Here is a 21,105-nt window from a genome sequence, read left to right as displayed (position 1 = left end):
CTCCCTCTATAGGACATATCAGCAGGTTACATGCTTCTTCCTCAGCTCCCCCCCCCCCCCCCCCTCTATAGGACATATCAGCAGGTTACATGCTTCATCCTCAGCTCCTCCTCCCCCCTCTATAGGACATATCAGCAGGTTACATGCTTCATCCTCAGCTCCCCGTGCTCTATAGGACATATCAGCAGGTTACATGCTTCATCCTCAGCTCCCCCCCTCTATAGGACATATCAGCAGGTTACATGCTTCATCTTCAGCTCCCCGTGCTCTATAGGACATATCAGCAGGTTACATGCTTCATCCTCAGCTCCCCGTGCTCTATATGACATAACAGCAGGTTACATGCTTCATCCTCAGCTCCCCTCCCCTCCTCTATAGGACATATCAGCAGGTTACATGCTTCATCCTCAGCTCCCCTCCCCTCCTCTATAGGACATATCAGCAGGTTACATGCTTCATCCTCAGCTCCCCTCCCCCCCTCTATAGGACATATCAGCAGGTTACATGCTTCATCCTCAGCTTCCCCCCCCCCCTCTACAGGACATATCAGCATGTTACATGCTTCATCCTCAGCTCCCCCCCTCTATAGGACATATCAGCAGGTTACATGCTTCATCCTCAGCTCCCCCGTCTATAGGACATATCAGCAGGTTACATGCTTCATCCTCAGCTCCCCCCCCCCTCTATAGGACACATCAGCAGGTTACATGCTTCATCCTCAGCTCCCCCCCCCATAGGACATATCAGCAGGTTATATGCTTCATCCTCAGCTCTCCCCCCCTCTATAGGACATATCAGCAGGTTACATGCTTCATCCTCAGCTCCCCCGTCTATAGGACATATCAGCAGGTTACATGCTTCATCCTCAGCCCCCCCCCCCTTCTATAGGACATATCAGCAGGTTACATGCTTCATCCTCAGCTCCCCGTGCTCTATAGGGACATATCAGCAGGAGGACAGTCGCAGAGGACAGCACCAGGCAGGGGCATCTCCCCCGGCCCCCCACAGAGGACGGCACCAGGCAGGGGCATCTCCCCCGGTCCCCCACAGAGGACGGCACCAGGCAGGGGCATCTCCCCCGGCCCCCCACAGAGGACGGCACCAGGCAGGGGCATCTCCCCCGGCCCCCCCACAGAGGACGGCACCAGGCAGGGGCATCTCCCCCGGCCCCCCACAGAGGACGGAACCAGGCAGGGGCATCTCCCCCGGCCCCCCACAGAGGACGGCACCAGGCAGGGGCATCTCCCCCGGCCCCCCACAGAGGACGGAACCAGGCAGGGGCATCTCCCCCGGCCCCCCACAGAGGACGGCACCAGGCAGGGGCATCTCCCCCGGCCCCCCACAGAGGACGGCACCAGGCAGGGGCATCTCCCCCCCCCTCCCCACAGAGGACGGCACCAGGCAGGGGCATCTCCCCCGGCCCCCCACAGAGGACAGCACCAGGCAGGGGCATCTCCCCCCCTCCCCACAGAGGACGGCACCAGGCAGGGGCATCTCCCCCGGCCCCCCACAGAGGACGGCACCAGGCAGGGGCATCTCCCCCCCTCCCCACAGAGGACGGCACCAGGCAGGGGCATCTCCCCCCCTCCCCACAGAGGACGGCAATAGGCAGGGGCATCTCCCCCGGCCCCCCACAGAGGACGGCACCAGGCAGGGGCATCTCCCCCCCTCCCCACAGAGGACGGCACCAGGCAGGGGCATCTCCCCCGGCCCCCCACAGAGGACGGCACCAGGCAGGGGCATCTCCCCCGGCCCCCCACAGAGGACGGCACCAGGCAGGGGCATCTCCCCCGGCCCCCCACAGAGGACGGCACCAGGCAGCGGCATCTCCCCCGGCCCCCCCACATAGGACGGCACCAGGCAGGGGCATCTCCCCCCCTCCCCACATAGGACGGCACCAGGCAGGGGCGAGGAGGAGCGCAGGTGCAGCCAGTGTCTGTGGTTTGGCAGACAGCACCAGCAGGTGGAGACAAGTTGCCTAGTGGCCGGAGGTGTCATTGCAGCAGGGACCAGAAGGTGGAAGATGTTGCCGGGAGACACAAGAGAGTACGGCAGCGGAGCGGAACCCTGATGGTATCACAGAGGTAACAGATCACCGCCTGCTGGCGTTACAATAATAAGGTATTACACAAATAGAAAACAAACAAGACAAAACACACAACTGTTATATAGACTTAAGGCCCTATCACACAAAGCAATTATCGGCCATATTCGTCCAATATCATCCGTTACGGCCAATAATCGCTTAATGTAATAGAAGACAACGATCAGCCAACATGCATGACGATGAGGAGAGCAGTGATATGCTGCGGAGGCTCCGTGTAATAGGCAGCAGACCGACGCCATCTTCTATCGGCTGCCCGGACAATCTATTGATCACCCGGGAAGCCCCCCCGCAGCTCCCCCCCTCGCTCTCAGTTCAACACTCGCTTGTTCCTTGTTCCCCGCTCACAGCGAGCACTGACCTGACAGCGAGCACTGACCTGACAGCGAGCACTGACCTGACAGCGAGCACTGACCTGACAGCGAGCACTGACCTGACAGCGTGCACTGACCTGACAGCGTGCACTGACCTGACAGCGTGCACTGACCTGACAGCGAGCACTGACCTGACAGCCTGCACGGACCTGACAGCGTGCACGGACCTGACAGCGTGCACGGACCTGACAGCGAGCACTGACCTGACAGCGTGCACTGACCTGACAGCGTGCACTGACCTGACAGCGTGCACTGACCTGACAGCGAGCACTGACCTGACAGCGAGCACTGCTCCTCTGAATCGGCCCGTGTAATGGGCCGGCCCTCCTATCAGTCATCATCTGCAGATTACACCTTCCTGGCTGGTAACATTGGGATATAACAGGGATATAATGCAGCTTACCTGTATATTAGATAAGTCCAGGGGCCACGAACCATTGCACATGTCTACTTTATCAGGCCTAAAAAATAAAAGTAGCCATATCACTGCTTAGGAATGACACAGATATGGTATATACAGACCCCTATATCCTGGAGGTATATACAGACCCCTATATCCTGGAGGTATATACAGACCCCTATATCCTGGAGGTATATACAGACCCCTATATCCTGGAGGTATATACAGACCCCTATATCCTGGAGGTATATACAGACTCCTATCCTCATTAAAGGAGTACTCCAGGCACCCCCTGTAAAATCTAAACTCCGCCCACACTGGGGGGGTGGTTACTGGCCTCCTCTCTGTCACATTTCTTCCCCCTCTGGCTGCTCTCGCTGCCCCCTGCACTGGTCTCTGTTGCTGCTGATTACATCTCCAGCTTCCTGTTTGGACCAGTGTCTGTGTGCTGCATATTCCTACAGTCCCCACAATGCCTTGCTCCCCTGGCCTGCCTCTGTAAACCTCCCACCTCCTCCTCCCACCCACAAACATGGCCACAACCCCGCCCCCATCCCTAGCTCCTCTATTCCCCGCCTCCTCCATCTATTCCCCGCCTCCCTCTATCTATTCCCCTCCCACTGCACAGCTTAGTCCCCTACACAAGCAGTAATGGTAAATACTGACAACCCCGCCCCCTTATTGGGTGTCCAGTGAATAAAAACTGCAGCCACCATTGTCTACTTTTATTATGGCATGATGCTGAGGGTTGTGGTTGTGCAACCTGGAGTTGCACTGCTTGAAAAATTACTACCAGCATCTTGTCCAAGAGACAATGATGGTGGTAGTAGTTCTGGAAGCTCTGCAACTCCAGCTTACACACATACAATCCCCACCATCATGCCATGCTGATACTTGATGATGGTGATTGTGCTTATGAAGCAGAGGAGGAGCGGGGCGTGCAGAGGATGTGTTGAGGGGCGGGCAGAGGAGGAGTGGGGCGGGCAGAGGATGTGTTGAGGGGCGGGCAGAGGAGGAGTGGGGCGGGCAGAGGATGTGTTGAGGGGCGGGCAGAGGATGTGTTGAGGGGCGGGCAGAGGAGGTGTTGAGGGGCGGGCAGAGGAGGTGTTGAGGGGCGGGCAGAGGAGGAGTGGGGCGGGCAGAGGATGTGTTGAGGGGCGGGCAGAGGAGGAGTAGGGCGGTAGGGCGGGCAGAGGAGTAGGGCGGGCAGAGGATGTGTTGAGGGGCGGGCAGAGGATGTGTTGAGGGGCGGGCAGAGGAGGAGTAGGGCGGTAGGGCGGGCAGAGGAGTAGGGCGGGCAGAGGATGTGTTGAGGGGCGGGCAGAGGATGTGTTGAGGGGCGGGCAGAGGAGGAGTGGGGCGGTAGGGCGGGCAGAGGAGGAGTAGGGCGGGCAGAGGAGGAGTAGGGCGGTAGGGCGGGCAGAGGAGGAGTAGGGCGGGCAGAGGAGGAGTGGGGCGGGCAGAGGAGGAGTGGGGCGGGCAGAGGAGGAGTGGGGCAGGCAGAGGATGTGTTGAGGGGCGGGCAGAGGAGGAGTGGGGCGGGCAGAGGAGGAGTAGGGCGGTAGGGCGGGCAGAGGAGTAGGGCGGGCAGAGGATGTGTTGAGGGGCGGGGTTCCCTGTGACAGAGAGGAAATACATCACGTCTCAATATGGCACCTGTGGAACAGCAATGAGACGTGATGTGTTTCCTTCTTCCTGAACTACAGAACTTCCTGTGGGACTTTGATTCTTTGAAAAACAGGTAACATTACAGCTGTCCTAATGAGGGTAAATGGCAATGTTATATAACTTTCCTTTGTAAGTGCAGTGTTAAATTATGTATTTTGCCCGGAGTGCCCCTTTAATGGCGGGTTATGTTGCTTTGTACTATAGGTTAGAGAGATGTTTGGGCCCTTTATGTTTTATTTCATGTTGTGATTTTTTTTTTTGCCTTTTTCCAACCCGTGAATCACGATTAGTAATCGACCACAGGAAATCCCACCTGCACCTCAATATACCGGATAAAAGCCACAAACACAGCAGAAACCCTGTGAGCGCCGGACAGGTCACTATAAATCCCAGGTTCTCCTGAGAGGAATTCTGGATCCAGCTGCAATAATGAGCTCTGTTACTGACTAACTGACTGACTGACTGTACGATTTGGCAGCACTATCACTATATACACTGCTCACAAACATATAGGGACACATTAACAACACAATATAAATCCAAGGAAATGAAACTTCTGTGACATCAGACCGTCCACTCAGGAAGCAGCACTGACTGACAATCACTGACACCTGCAATCAGCGACACCCCCTCAATAACGGAGGGTCCTGCAGGTGGGGAGCACACACCACTTCTCACTACCTAGGCTTTCTGGCTGATGCTTTGGTCACTTTGGCTGGTGCTTTCACACCTGTAGTAGCAGGAGACGGACTCTACAACCCACACAGGTGGCTCAGGTAGTGCAGCTTATCCAGGATGGCACATCAATGCGAGCTGTGGCAAGAAGGTTTGCTGCGTCTGTCAGCGTAGTGTCCATAGGCTGGAGGCTACCAGTAGACATGGAGGACGCCGTAGTGTCCAGAGACTGGAGGCTACCAGGAGACGTGGAGGAGGCCGTAGTGTCCCGAGGCTGGAGGCTACCAGGAGACATGGAGGAGGCCGTAGTGTCCAGAGGCTGGAGGCTACCAGGAGACAGGCCAGTACACCAGTCTGGAGGAGAGACGTGGAGGAGGCCGGAGGAGGCAACAACCCAGCAGCAGGACCGCTTCCTCCGCCTCTGTGTAAGGAGGACCAGGAGGAGCACTGCCAGAGCCCTGCACAATGTCCTCCAGCAGTCACAAATCTGCATGTGTCTGTACTAACGGTTAGAGACTGCCTCCATGAGGACGGTATAAGGGCCCGACATCCACAGATGGGGGATGAGCTCCCAGCCCAACACCCTGCAGGACGCTCGGCATTTCCCAGAGATCAGCAGGATTGGCAGATTCACCACTGGCGCCCCCTGTGCTCCTCACAGATGAGAGCAGGTTCACACTGAGCACATGTGACAGACGGGACAGAGTCTGGAGACACCGCGGAGAACGATCTGCTGCCTGCAACAAAGTATTCAATGAGTATTTGGCTCCATTCATCTTTCCTTCATTTCTGACAAAGATTCCCGTGCCTTTGTAGCTCAGACACCCCAAAACATCAGCGCCCCCCCATGCTTTACAGTAGGACCGGTGTTCTTGTCATCATAGGCCTTGCTGACACCTCTCCAAATGTAACATTTATGGTTGTGATTTTGGTCTCATCACTCCAGATAACCTTGTCTCTGTGGCGTATGGGAGGTGAGATACTTTGTGGGATTTGTGCAGTAATGGCTTCTTCTCCACCATGCAGACCAAGTGCCTCCTTATTGTGCGTCCTGAAGCAGCCTGTAACCGGATGGGGTCATTTCAGAATATTAAAGTGTCTTATTGATGTAAAGAGAAGGAATGTATTATTTTAATGTCTTGTGTACATGTGTATATAGATAGATTAGTATGGCTATGTGTGTAGAAGTCATTGTAGTTGTGTGGTTGTATATATATATATATTTATTCGTATGGCTATGTGTGTGTGTGTATATATATATATTCGTATGGCTATGTGTGTAGAAGTCATTGTAGTTGTGTGTCTGTGTATGTATACTGTCACACCTATGTCAGCTGTCCGGCCATATACCTGCACAATAGTGTGGACATTGGAGGATACAGTTGTTTGTTGCTATTGTTCTATGGCTGACAGAACCTTGTAGTTGTAGTTGTGAGACTGGGTCCCCATTGTGCTTGGTAAATATGTACAGGGCCGGGGAGACATCAGATAACTTCCATCCATGGTGATCAGTGGTCTACACAGACATAGAAGCCCATCACCCCCCACCCAAACTTACTATACAGGTCGGGGGTATGTAGCTTCTAGTCAGTCCCAGCTGGGACCATGCATGGAAGGTGCCCAGCACCCTGGAGGTCATCGAGGGAAATGGATGTATATTAGACCATAATATACAATGGGGCTCCCCATCTCATTGTGGAAGAAACATCTCTGCATCTGTCCCATCTGTAACTGCAGCTAAGTATTGTTTTCTGTAATAAATCTCTTATTTTTCTATAATTGTGTGGTTATAGCCTTCTGCCACTATTATCAAAAGCGACCGGTTACAGACATTATAGGCTAGATGTAGCAGATAATAGTGCTGTAGCATTGGGCAGGAAAGGGTTACACAGCCGCGCCGCTAGATTTCACCGAGTCCTGGATTGCAGCTGATGTTATTTCCGGGGTTTTTTCTTTGCATCCTGAACAATTTTCCTGGCAGTTGTGGCTGAAATGTTTTGTCAATTTGTGTCAACTTCTGTGCGTGTTATCAGGTCGCATCACCAGGGTAGGGGAACTTTTGATCGGGGTCATTTGGATGTTTTTGGCTCATGATCAACCTGTCATTGGCTACAGCAGAACAAAGTGAAGGTTCTGGAGCGGCCATCTCAGTCTCCTGACCTCAGTATAATGATATAATGATCCACTCTGGGGAAGATCTCAAGTGCAAAGTTCAGGAGAAGAGAGAGAGGAAAAAAAAGGAAAAAATTGCCAGCACATCTATGACTCTTTTCACACTGCCGGTTGCACGCTGCTTGTGGCTTAAGTACAGACAAAAAACAGAAGGTGCAACAGCAACCCACAGGTGCATGGGCCCACTGTATATACTCCTCCCAGCGTACACACCGTAAACACCTGCTCTGCATTAAAAAGTGAGGATCTTAGCAAACTATATGATCAAACAGAGTGTCCCATGTCTCTGGGGACAGCGTAACATTGGTGACATGGGGGGGGGGGGACACTATAACATTGGTGACATGGGGGGGGGGGGACACTAACATTGGTGACATGGGGGGGGGACACTATAACATTGGTGACATGGGGGGGACACTATAACATTGGTGACATGGGGGGGGGACACTAACATTGGTGACATGGGGGGGGGGGGCACTATAACATTGGTGACATGGGGGGGGGCACTATAACATTGGTGACATGGGGGGGGGGGCCACTATAACATTGGTGACATGGGGGGGGGACACTAACATTGGTGACATGGGGGGGGGGGACACTAACATTGGTGACATGGGGGGGGGGACACTATAACATTGGTGACATGGGGGGGGACACTATAACATTGGTGACATGGGGGGGGGGACACTATAACATTGGTGACATGGGGGGGGACACTAACATTGGTGACATGGGGGGGACACTAACATTGGTGACATGGGGGGACACTATAACATTGGTGACATGGGGGGGGGACACTAACATTGGTGACATGGGGGGGGGGCACTATAACATTGGTGACATGGGGGGGGACACTAACATTGGTGACATGGGGGGGACACTAACATTGGTGACATGGGGGGGACACTATAACATTGGTGACATGGGGGGGGACACTATAACATTGGTGACATGGGGGGGGGCACTATAACATTGGTGACATGGGGGGGGGGGACACTAACATTGGTGACATGGGGGGGGGACACTAACATTGGTGACATGGGGGGGGGGAACACTATAACATTGGTGACATGGGGGGGGACACTATAACATTGGTGACATGGGGGGGACACTATAACATTGGTGACATGGGGGGGGACACTATAACATTGGTGACATGGGGGGGGACACTATAACATTGGTGACATGGGGGGGGACACTAACATTGGTGACATGGGGGGGACACTATAACATTGGTGACATGGGGGGACACTATAACATTGGTGACATGGGGGGGACACTATAACATTGGTGACATGGGGGGGACACTATAACATTGGTGACATGGGGGGGGACACTATAACATTGGTGACATGGGGGGGGACACTAACATTGGTGACATGGGGGGACACTAACATTGGTGACATGGGGGGGACACTAACATTGGTGACATGGGGGGGACACTATAACATTGGGACATGGGGGGGACACTATAACATTGGTGACATGGGGGGGACACTATAACATTGGTGACATGGGGGGACACTATAACATTGGTGACATGGGGGGGACACTCTGTAACCTGGTGACATGGGGGGGGGGACACTAACATTGGTGACATGGGGGGACACTAACCTGGTGATATGGGGGGGGGGACACTAACCTGGTGATATGGGGGGGGGGGCACTGTAACCTGGTGACATTGGGGGGGGACACTCTGTAACCTGGTGACATGGGGGGGGGGGGGACACTCTGTAACCTGGTGACATGGTGGGGGGGGACACTCTGTAACCTGGTGACATGGGGGGGGGGGGACACTCTAACCTGGTGACATTGGGGGGGGACACACTGTAACCTGGTGACATGGGGGGGGGGACACTCTGTAACCTGGGTGACATGGGGGGGGACACTCTGTAACCTGGTGACATGGGGGGGGGACACTCTGTAACCTGGTGACATGGGGGGGGACACTGTAACCTGTTGACATGGGGGGGGGGACACTGTAACCTGGTGACATGGGGGGGGACACTGTAACCTGGTGACATGGGGGGGGGGGGACACTGTAACCTGGTGGACATGGGGGGACACTGTAACCTGGTGACATGGGGGGGGGGGGACACTCTAACCTGGTGACATGGGGGGGGGGACACTGTAACCTGGTGACATGGGGGGGGGGGACACTGTAACCTGGTGACATGGGGGGGACGCTGTAACCTGGTGACAGGGGGGGGGGGGGACCACTCTGTAACCTGGTGACATGGGGGGGGGACACTCTGTAACCTGGTGACAGTGGGGGGGGACACTCTGTAACATGGTGACATGGGGGGGGGACACTCTGTAACCTGGTGACATGGGGGGGGGGGGGGACACTCTGTAACATGGTGACATGGGGGGGGGGGGGGACACTCTGTAACATGGTGACATGGGGGGGGACACTAACCTGGTGACATGGGGGGGGGGACACTAACATTGGTGACATGAGACACTCAGTTTGATCAGTTTGCTAAGATCCTCATACAAATAAATCCAGGTCTCATCCATAGTGACCAGTCGCTCCAGGAAACGCTGACAAATGGATCGGGAAGTCGTCAGTCACATGCTTCTCTGATCAGTCGTCAGTCACATGCTTCTCTGATCAGTCGTCAGTCACATGCTTCTCTGATCAGTCGTCAGTCACATGCTTCTCTGATCAGTCGTCAGACATTCGGGGACCCACTTTCACATCACTTCTTTATGTTCCAATGTTTATGGATAATGACACAAACACATTCACAAGAAATCTCCATGATCTCTGCTATTCCTTTAGCTGAAATTGGCTGATTCTCCAGTATGAGGTATATATATATATATATATATATATATATATATATATATATCAGGCACAGGGATGACCCACATGGATACAAGTACTATCAGTGTGTATCTATCTATCTATCTATCTATCAGGTATAGGCATGACCCACATGGATACAAGCTGCAATAATGAGCTCTGCTGACTGCATGGTATGGCATCAGTGTGTAATATATATATATATATATATATATATATATATATATATATATATATATATATATATATATATATATATATGTCTGTCTGTCTGTCTGTCTGAGTAGGACCCCCTACTCCATCTATACAGTACATGTATACAGGACCCCCTACTCCATCTATACAGTACATGTATACAGGACCCCCTACTCCATCTATACAGTACATGTATATACAGGACCCCCTACTCCATCTATACAGTACATGTATATACAGGACCCCCTACTCCATCTATACAGTACATGTATATACAGGACCCCCTACTCCATCTATACAGTACATGTATATACAGGACCCCCTACTCCATCTATACAGTACAGGTATACAGGACCCCCTACTCCATCTATACAGTACATGTATATACAGGGCCCCCTACTCCATCTATACAGTACATGTATACAGGACCCATAGCTCCCAACCGTCCCGGATTCCGCGGGACAGTCCCGTTTTCAGTCAGACACTGACTGTGCCGGAAGTGACCTGCAGCCTCCATCATGAATCACTTCCGGCACAGTCAGTGTCTGTATACCCCGCTGCCCGCCCCGGAGGATGACAGGAGTGCGCGCTCTGCCGGGAGAGAAGCTGCTGGGACCGGCGGACAGGTGAGTTACTGGTTTATTGTTTTTCTGGTCGGGCCACACAAATGGGGGGATTGGCTACTATGTGGGGCACTATATGGGGATTGGCTACTATGTGGGGCACTATGTGGGGCACTATATGGGGGGGATTGGCTACTATGTGGGGTACTATATGGGGGGATTGGCTACTATGTGGGGTACTATATGGGGGGATTGGCTACTATGTGGGGCACTATATGGGGGGATTGGCTACTATGTGGGGCACTATATGGGGGGATTGGCTACTATGTGGGGCACTATATGGGGGATTGGCTACTGTGGGGGGAACTATATGGGGATTGGCTACTATGTGGGGCACTATATGGGGGATTGGCTACTATGGGGGGAACTATATGGGGATTGGCTACTATGTGGGGAACTATATGGGGCATTGGCTACTATGTGGGGAACTATATGGGGCATTGGCTACTATGTGGGCATATATGGGGGATTGGCTACTATGTGGGCACTATATGGGGCATTGGCTACTATGTGGGGCGCTATATGGGGGAATTGGCTACTATGTGGGACACTATATGGGGGGATTGGCTACTATGGGGGGCACTATATGGGGATTGGCTACTATGGGGGGCACTATATGGGGATTGGCTACTATGGGGGGCACTATATGGGGGATTGGCTACTATGGGGGGCACTATATGGGGATTGGCTACTATGGGGGGCACTATATGGGGATTGGCTACTATGTGGGGCACTATATGGGGGGATTGGCTACTATGTGGGGCACTATATGGGGGGATTGGCTACTATGTGGGGCGCTATATGGGGGGATTGGCTACTATGTGGGGCGCTATATGGGGGGATTGGCTACTATGTGGGGCACTATATGGGGGGATTGGCTACTATGTGGGGCGCTATATGGGGGGATTGGCTACTATGTGGGGCGCTATATGGGGGGATTGGCTACTATGTTGGGCACATATGGGGATTGGCTACTATGTGGGCACTATATGGGGGATTGGCTACTATGTGGGCACTATATGTGGGCATTGGCTACTATGTGGGGCACTATATGGGGGCATTGGCTACTATGTGGGGCACTATATAGGGGCATTGGCTACTATGTGGGGCACTATATAGGGGCATTGGCTACTATGTGGGCACTATATGGGGGCATTGGCTACTATGTGGGGCACTATATGGGGGCATTGGCTACTATGTGGGGCACTATATGGGGGCATTGGCTACTATGTGGGGCACTATATGGGGGCATTGGCTACTATGTGGGGCACTATATAGGGGCATTGGCTACTATGTGGGGCACTATATAGGGGCATTGGCTACTATGTGGGGCACTCTATGGGGTATTGGATACTATGTGTGGCACTATATGGGGGGATTGGCTACTATGTGGGGCATATATGGGGGCATTGGATGCTATGTGGGGCGCTATATGGGGGATTGGCTACTATGTGGGCACTATATGGGGGATTGGATACTATGTGGGGCACTATATGGGGGCATTGGATACTATGTGGGGCACTATACGAAGGGATTGGCTATTGTGTGGGGCACTATATAGGGGGATTGGATACTATGTGGGCACTATATAGGGGGATTGGATACTATGTGGGGCACTATATAGGGGGATTGGATACTATGGGTGGCACTATATAGGGGGATTGGATACTATGTGGGGCACTATATAGGGGGATTGGATACTATGTGGGGCACTATATAGGGGGATTGGATACTATGTGGGCACTATTCAGTCAGCAGCATGTGGTGACTGTAGGGGAGTGGCTATGGAGGGTCACTATGGGGGCGTTGGCTATGGGACCGCAGCGCACATGTCCCTTTTTGCAAAAGTTGGGAGGTATGAGGACCCCCTACTCCATCTATACAGTACATGTATACAGGACCCCCCTACTCCATCTATACAGTACATGTATACAGGGCCCCCTACTCCATCTATACAGTACATGTATACAGGGCCGTATTACCAGCTGCTGCTGCCCTAAGCACTAAACCTGAGGACGCCCCATCCTCACTCACCAATTAGCATCAGGATAGATTGGTAGGTAATAGCTCAGACGTCACATTTAACACCACCACACCAAGCCTGACCAATACCACCATACTGTGACTGGATAACACCGCCACACCAGGCCTGACCAATACCGCCATACTGTGACTGGATAACACTGTCATACCACACCTGACCAAAACCACCATACTGTGACTAAATAACACCACCACACCAGACCTGATACCGCCATACTGTGACTGGATAACGCTGCCATACCAGACCTGACCAATACCGCCATACTGTGACTTGATAACACCGCCATACCAGACCTGACCAATACCGACACACTGTGCCTGGATAACACTGCCATAACAGACCTGTTCAATACCACCATACTGTGACTGGATAACACCGCTATACCAGACCTGACCAATACCACCATACTGTGACTGGATAACACTGCTACACCAGACCTGACCAATACCACCATACCCCCCCCCCCTCGAAAAGACACCAGATTTTCTTGAAAGTCTGAACGGGAGGGTACTGCCCCTCTGCAAGGTGCTACCCTAGGCACCAGACCATGGGTGCCTAAAGTTAAATACAACCCTGCAGGTATACAGGACACTACAGGTATATAGGACCACAAAACTATAGACTACAGGTGCACGGGACCTCCACCAACAATATACTACAGGTATGCAGGACCCCAAACTATACACTACAGGTATACAGGAACTCCACCAACTATATACTACAGGTATATAAGACCCCAAACTATACACTTCAGGTATACAGGACCCCAAAACTATACACTGCAGGTATATAGGACCTCCACCAACTCTATAATGCAGGTATACAGCACCTTTACAAACTCTATACTACAGGTATACAGGACCCCCCCCAAACTTTACACTACAGGTATACAGCACCTTTACCAACTATACACTACAGATATACAGGACCCTTAAACTATACACTACAGGTATACAGGACCCCTGAACTATACACTACAGGTATACAAGACCTCCACCAACTATACATTACAGGTATACAGCACCAACTATATACTGCAGGTATACAGGACCTTCACCAACTATACACTACAGGTATACAGCCCCCCCCAACTACACACTACAGGTATACAGGACTCCCCCAACTATACACTATAGGTATACAGCCCCCCCCCCCACCCCCCAACTATGCACTACAGATATGCAAGACCCCTAAAAACTATACACTGTAGGTATACAGAACCCCTCCAACTATGCACTACAGGTATACACTAATTCCGCTGATTAACTCAGATAAAACAATACCTTTAGATTGGCCTCCTGGGCACCTTAGAACAAATCTAATTAATACACTGACACTTTATACCCGGGCAGCGCCGGGTACATTCTCTAGTAATATAATATAATATATATCAAAGCAGTAGAAGCAGCTGGCTGGCAACTACTCACTCCAAATAATCGGCAAAACACATAGTGATGGTAGCTACGGAACAACACCTAAATAGCACCTAAGAAACAGGGGTGCACCTCTCGGAGATAGCAAGACACAGAACGAACTTCCAAAGGGTAAAGAAATAGAGAGGGCACTCACCATAAAAATCTTCTTTATTTAGTCCAAAATATAAAATTCATGCAGAGTGTGTAGCAGTCGGCGGGGACGCCGTACAATCACAGGGTGTGACAGCCGTTTCACGCGCGCATGCGCGCATCATCATCAGCATGTCTGATGATGCGCGCATGCGCGCGTGAAACGGCTGTCACACCCTTTCTGTGATTGTACGGCGTCCCCGCCGACTGCTACACACTCTGCATGAATTTTATATTTTGGACTAAATAAAGAAGATTTTTATGGTGAGTGCCCTCTCTATTTCTTTACCCTTTGGAAGTTCATAATATAATATATATATATATATATATATATATATATATATATATATATATATATATATCCATATCTATCTCAGGTATAGGCATGACCCACATGGATACTATCATGGATAATATATTACAGAGGAGGAGGATAATATTATATTACAGAGGAGGAGGAGGATAATATATTACAGAAGAGGAGGATAATATAGTATTACAGAGGAGGAGGATAATATATTACAGAAGAGGAGGATAATATATTAGAGGAGGAGGATAATATATTACAGAGGAGGAGGATAATATCGTATTACAGAGGAGGAGGATAATATCGTATTACAGAGGAGAACTAGTCGGGGGAGGGGGGGGGCAGTCAGGGGAACGGATCAGAGGGCAATGCTGCCGCCTGGTGCTTTGTGGAGAAGCTTCGGACTTTGTCTGCAATCTGTCAGATATTTAGCAGAATTACTGTATATGGAGAATATACTTATATAATATACTAGATGCTTTACCACAGTCCGTGTAGCGTCCAGTAGTTGGGAAGGTGCTCACAGTGCTTCTCCGCCATCTGTATACAATGGGAACAGATATATATTAGGGTACTGTGTAACTCTGTGATATACAGGACACATTATCAGACAGGAGGTATATAGTAATAAACCACACACTGGTATACGGCCATGTATATGGGCTTAGTTATAGAGTACATAGCCATACGCTCATGTGCCACCTGCTGGTGCCATTGGCCATTGTTATATGCACCCTGATATCTTGGCATCTCCCTTGAGGATTCTTATGTATTGAAATGCGTTGGAGGCTATTGTAGGGTATTGTAGGGACTTTATAGGGTTAAGACAGGGCAGGGGCTGCCGTATCACCCCTCCGACTTCCACATACATATAATAGTATCACCTCACAGACATATAATATTACTAGAGATGAGAGAGCATGCTGGTCCGTGCTTGGTACTCCTTAGAGTATTAGGGTACTCGATGGTTCTCGTTACTCGGACCAGCATCTCGCGATACTCGAGAAAATCTCACCATCCATTTCCTGTAAGTTTGGGCGCTATTTCTCAGCCAATTAACATGCAGGAGACTCTTTGGTACATCCTGCGATGACGTGGGTCCCATACATGTCTATAGCAGCGATTGGTTGGCCAGATCAGATGACCCTGCCATATAAAACTGGGCGTATGCTGGCTTCAGGCGTATGCTGTGAGAGATCAGGGAGAGAGCTGCTGCTGGTCAGGGAGAGTGTCAGTGTAGGCTATAGCCTTCCAGTAGGCAGGGTATATACTAGTAATACAAACACTTTGTCAGTTCTAAAAGCTTTTATTATACTATTACTACAGACTGCTGGCTGGGAGATGCAGTGCTGCTACCGCGATTTCACCAGCACACTGTGGTGACCGGCTGCTGGCAGAAAGGGGACATTAGGTGCTGCATACACACCCCTAAGAAGTGCTCAGTGCTATTATATGATATTGGGGCTGCTGGTGCTGGTGTACTGCACTGTATTGCTGGGATTTGTAGTGCATCCTGCATAGAACTTACTTCACTGCTCTTTGTATTGGGGTGACAAAGTGTGTACAGTTGTTGCCCATACCAGATAGCACCATCAAGCCCCCCCTAAACTAGTGTGTACTGCGCTGTATAGCTGGGATTTGTAGTGCATCCTGCATAGAACTTCACTGCTCATTGTAAGGGGGCATTCCAGCGTGTGTGTATAGTTCCGCCAACTACCAGATTGTACCGTACAGCCCCCCCTAAACTAGTGGGTACTACACTGTATTGCTGGGATTTGTAGTACACTACCCCTCAAGTGATGATCCCTTTGCATGAGACAATTGCCAGATCCTCAAGGATCAAAGTCAAATTCAAAATTAAAACAGCGATGGGGGGAGAGGTGGTGAGTCACATTGCGCAGGGAATGTTACCCCAACTGCTGCAGTCAAATTAAAAATCGAAAGGGTGCTGGGGGTTGTTGGCTACTGCTGGGCCTTAACTGGCACCCATGTAGCCTACTGGTGTGCCTGCCCTTGCCGGTAATGGCCACTTTATGTTTTTTTTTTTTTTTTTCTAACCTTCAATTTAAATTTTAAAATCAAATAGACTTCAATTCAAGTGCAATTTTCACTGTTCAAAGGAACAGACAGTGATAATGGTGGATCCTAATTTAGCATCCTTGTGTTGTCCATTTTGTACCATATAACCTGTGGATGTCAACTTGCGGGGTTCTCTGCCGTCCTTTCATTTTTTAGCTCGGGGCCTCTTAAAAAGACTGTATTGTTGTTCTTTATCCTTACCTCCAAAGAGATCACGCACAACTGCATGAGGAGGTAAGGCTAAATCTAGCCATAATCCGGCTATTTTAGTTTTAGGCGCAGCAGCACTGCCATGGGTAAGTGTCAACAGACGGTGCTAAAACTGCTGAACAGCACCTTCTACCTTCCTTGAATGTTTTAGCAGTTTTGAAGGAAGGATTGACCAGGCCTTTTACTAGTAGCTTGCCGTCTTTTAGAGACTCTTTAAAGGATTGAAAGTGTATTTGATCAAATTCCGTGGCCTCTTAAGCAGACTGTATTGTTCTCTATGTCCTCACTGCCATGCTCTGACGTCACACTACGTCTGCGGAGGAGCGGGACTGGTTGCCAGGGGCCCGCTGATCGTGCCCCCGCCAACCAGCCAGCTGTTTTATTTTAGTTTTTTTTTGTCTAGCTGTGGTTAGGGCCTCACCACCCCCGGTCGAGAGGCATCAGATGTACCTTTGATGGTCACTGACAGCTGGCCTAGCCAGTTAGCTGTCAGCACCCGGGTTCGTGTGTAATTAGCAGTGAGCTTGGTTGCGTGTGTGACAAGGGGCGGAACCTGGTGGCGGGCTCTGCAACTCGGCAGCCTCACACATGTACCATGCCTGGCCCACGTGTTCAACCTAATGTTGCTGCGGTTCCTTAAAGCTTATCCCAATGTGGCTGACTTGCGCATCTGTGCGCATTTCCGCAAGTCAACTGGCATCCATGTGACTACTGGTGTGCCTGCCCTTGCATCCTTGTTGCTGGGCCTTAACTGGCATCCATGTAGACTACTGCTGGGCCTTAAACTGGCATCCATGTTGACTACTGGTTTTGGACAACACAGATTACTGGGTGATCACTCTCCTGGACCCTTGGTAGAAACCGAACTTTTCCACTGTCAACCTGCCGAGGAAACACAGTATGAGAGTGAATCAATATCAACAGGCCCCTGGTACAGAAGCTGAAAATGTACTTCCCATCTGACACCACTAGCGCCAGAGGACGTAGTTCTGTGGGCCAAAGAGCGGGGGAGAGGAAGGGTGGAGCAGGCAGCTTGTCAAGGGGCAGGGGATCACTCTCCAAGGCCTTTGACAGTTTCATGGCACCACAGCAAAATTATGTCAACTGTCCCCAGTCTAGACAGAGTAGGGGGGAAGCCTTCAGGAAGATGGTGAGGGAGTACCTTGCTGACCATACCAACGTCCTTCCCGATCACTTTGCTTCCTACAACTACTGGGTTTCAAAGCTGGATACGTGGCCCCAGTTGGCGCTTTACGCCTTGGAGGTGCTGGCCTGTCCTGCCGCTAGCGTGTTGTCAGAGCGGGTCTTCAGTACAGCTGGTGCCATCATCACTGATAAGCGCGCCCGCCTGTCCACTGACAGCGCTGACAGGCTGACGTTTATAAAATGAACAAAGCCTGGATTTCACCTGAATCCAACTGTCCACCCGGGGAAAGCAGCTGAACATGAAGATTCTTGGTATCTCCTCTCCTCCTCTCTTCTTCTACAATTCTCAGCCAACGGTCTTCTTCCGCCATGCAGGGTCTGGCTAATATTTTGGAGGCTCAATTGTTCCTCACTCCTATGGTCTCTGTGTCCTACTGCCATGCTCTGACGTCAAACTACGTCTGAGGAGGACCGGGAATGGTTGACGGCGGCACGCCAACAGCCCTGTGTTTTTTTTTGTTTTTTTTTGTAGCCGTGGCCTCACCACCCCCGGTTCGAGAGGCATCAAGTGTACCTTGATGGTGAGTGCTGACTGACAAATGGCCTAGCCAGTTAGCTGTCAGAACCGGGTTCATGACCACTACATATCCCAGCCCCTGGACTCACTCCAAATTTTGGGTGGAATCACTTGTAATGGCTCTCTTTGCTGCCAAATTTTGGAGGCTCACTAGCTTCCTCACTCACTTGTAATGGCTCTCTGTGTGTTCAAGGCCCTGCACCTGTCTGACTAGTTTTGGGGAGCCTCACTAGCTTCTCACTCACTTGAAATGGCTCTTCTGTGTGTTCAAGGCCCTGCAGGTCTGGCTAGTTTTAGGGAGCCTCACTGTTGGTTACTGGTGCTCTGCAGGCCTCATTTGGCTACTGTGATTCACGGCAATTCTCTGTGTACTTAATGCCATGCAGTGTTTGGTCCTAATTTTTGGGAGGACCACTTTCTTCCTCACTCACTCTAATGGTTTCTGTGAGCTCACATGCCATGCTAGGGTCTGGTATTAATTTTGGAAGGCTGACTGGCTACTGCTTCTACCTTAGTTCACTCTGTCCTAACCGCTATGCTGTGTCAGGCTGAATTTTGGGTGGTCCCTATGCCTACCCTCTGTTTTAACCAGGCTGTTGCACAGAATTAGGCATAATGGTGCGATTAGGCAGCCTCAGAGGCATCCATACATGCTGCCCCTGCTGTTTCCTGTCCATTTCCGTTGTTTCCATCAATTTCTGATGTTGAAAGGTTTTCACACGACCTTCCCTCTACTGAACTTGAGTCCCCTCAAAAAAATGCTTGACTCTCCCATTGACTTCAATGGGGTTCGTTACTCGAAACGAGCACTCTAGTATCGGGAAATACTCTGCTCGAGTCACGAGCACCCGAGCATTTTAGTACTCGCTCATCACTAATTATTATCTCACCTCACAGACATATAATATTATTACCTCACCTCACAGACATATAATATTATTACCTCACCTCACAGACATATAATATTATTACCTCACCTCACAGACATATAATATTATTACCTCACAGACAGTCACCGGCCACATATGAACCAAAATTAGTTTATTCCAGTCTGCGTGTTTTCTAGAAATAAAAAGAGAGAATTATATTTAGTATTCTATATAGTATTCCTTCCATTCTGGAGTATCAGAGGAGTCACAAAACCGCAAACCATCATTAGCCTCAGCTGTCAGGGATTATATGGCAGGGATCGGCAGCCTCAGCTGCCAGGGATGATGTGACGGGGATCGGCAGCCTCAGCTGTCAGGGATGATATGATGGCGGTCAGTCAGCAGTGAGCTGTGTCATGCTGAGCCCTGTAGTCCCCTCTGTGACATGCTGGGCCTTGTAGTGTATGCTAAAGGCCACGAAGAACAATCCAAGGTGACCAATCCAGCCAAAAAGTATTATTATTATATTATGAATAAAGGCGGCCTCTCTCCGCACGTCACATGAAGGAGACCGGCCTCTCTCCGCACGTCACATGAAGGAGACCGGCCTCTCCCCGCACGTCACATGAATGAGGCCGTCCTCTCTCCGCACGTCACATGAATGAGGCCGTCCTCTCTCCGCACGTCACATGAATGAGGCCGTCCTCTCTCCGCACGTCACATGAAGGAGACCGGCCTCTCTCCGCACGTCACATGAAGGAGACCGGCCTCTCTCCGCACGTCACATGAAGGAGACCGGCCTCTCCCGCACGTCACATGAATGAGGGCCGTCCTCTCTCCGCACGTCACATGAATGAGGCCGTTCCTCTCTCCGCACGTCACATGAATGAGACCGGCCTCTCTCCGCACGTCACGTGAAGGAGAACGGCCTCTCCTCCGCACGTCACGTGAAGGAGGACCGGCCTCTCTCCGCACGTCACGTGAAGAGGAACCGGCCTCTCTCCGCACGTCACGTGAAGGAGAACGGCCTCTCTCCGCACGTCACATGAAGGAGACGGCCTCTCTCCGCACGTCACATGAAGGAGACCGGCCTCTCTCCGCACGTCACATGAAGGAGACCGGCCTCTCTCCGCACGTCACATGAAGGAGACCGGCCTCTCCCCGCACGTCACGTGAATGAGACCGGCCTCTCTCCGCACGTCACATGAAGGAGACCGGCCTCTCTCCGCACGTCACGTGAAGGAGACCGGCCTCTCTCTGCACGTCACGTGAAGGAGACCGGCCTCTC

The 21,105-nt window shown here is 51.3% G+C and overlaps 1 long non-coding RNA gene across 1 annotated transcript; it reads right to left on the bottom strand.

Moving 5' to 3' along the window:
* Positions 1–2,879: 2,879 nt before the first annotated feature.
* Positions 2,880–20,013, bottom strand: LOC138775592 (uncharacterized). Its single transcript, XR_011360600.1, has 3 exons — positions 19,950–20,013; positions 15,421–15,476; positions 2,880–2,939 (listed from the first exon to the last, which is right to left on the bottom strand). It is a non-coding gene; the product is annotated as an uncharacterized lncRNA (long non-coding RNA).
* Between the last annotated feature and the right edge of the window lie 1,092 nt (positions 20,014–21,105).

Source organism: Dendropsophus ebraccatus, unplaced genomic scaffold (assembly GCF_027789765.1).
Source record: "Dendropsophus ebraccatus isolate aDenEbr1 unplaced genomic scaffold, aDenEbr1.pat pat_scaffold_1807_ctg1, whole genome shotgun sequence".
NCBI classification, from domain to species: domain Eukaryota; kingdom Metazoa; phylum Chordata; class Amphibia; order Anura; family Hylidae; genus Dendropsophus; species Dendropsophus ebraccatus.
This window is presented reverse-complemented; position numbering and strand designations above follow the sequence as displayed.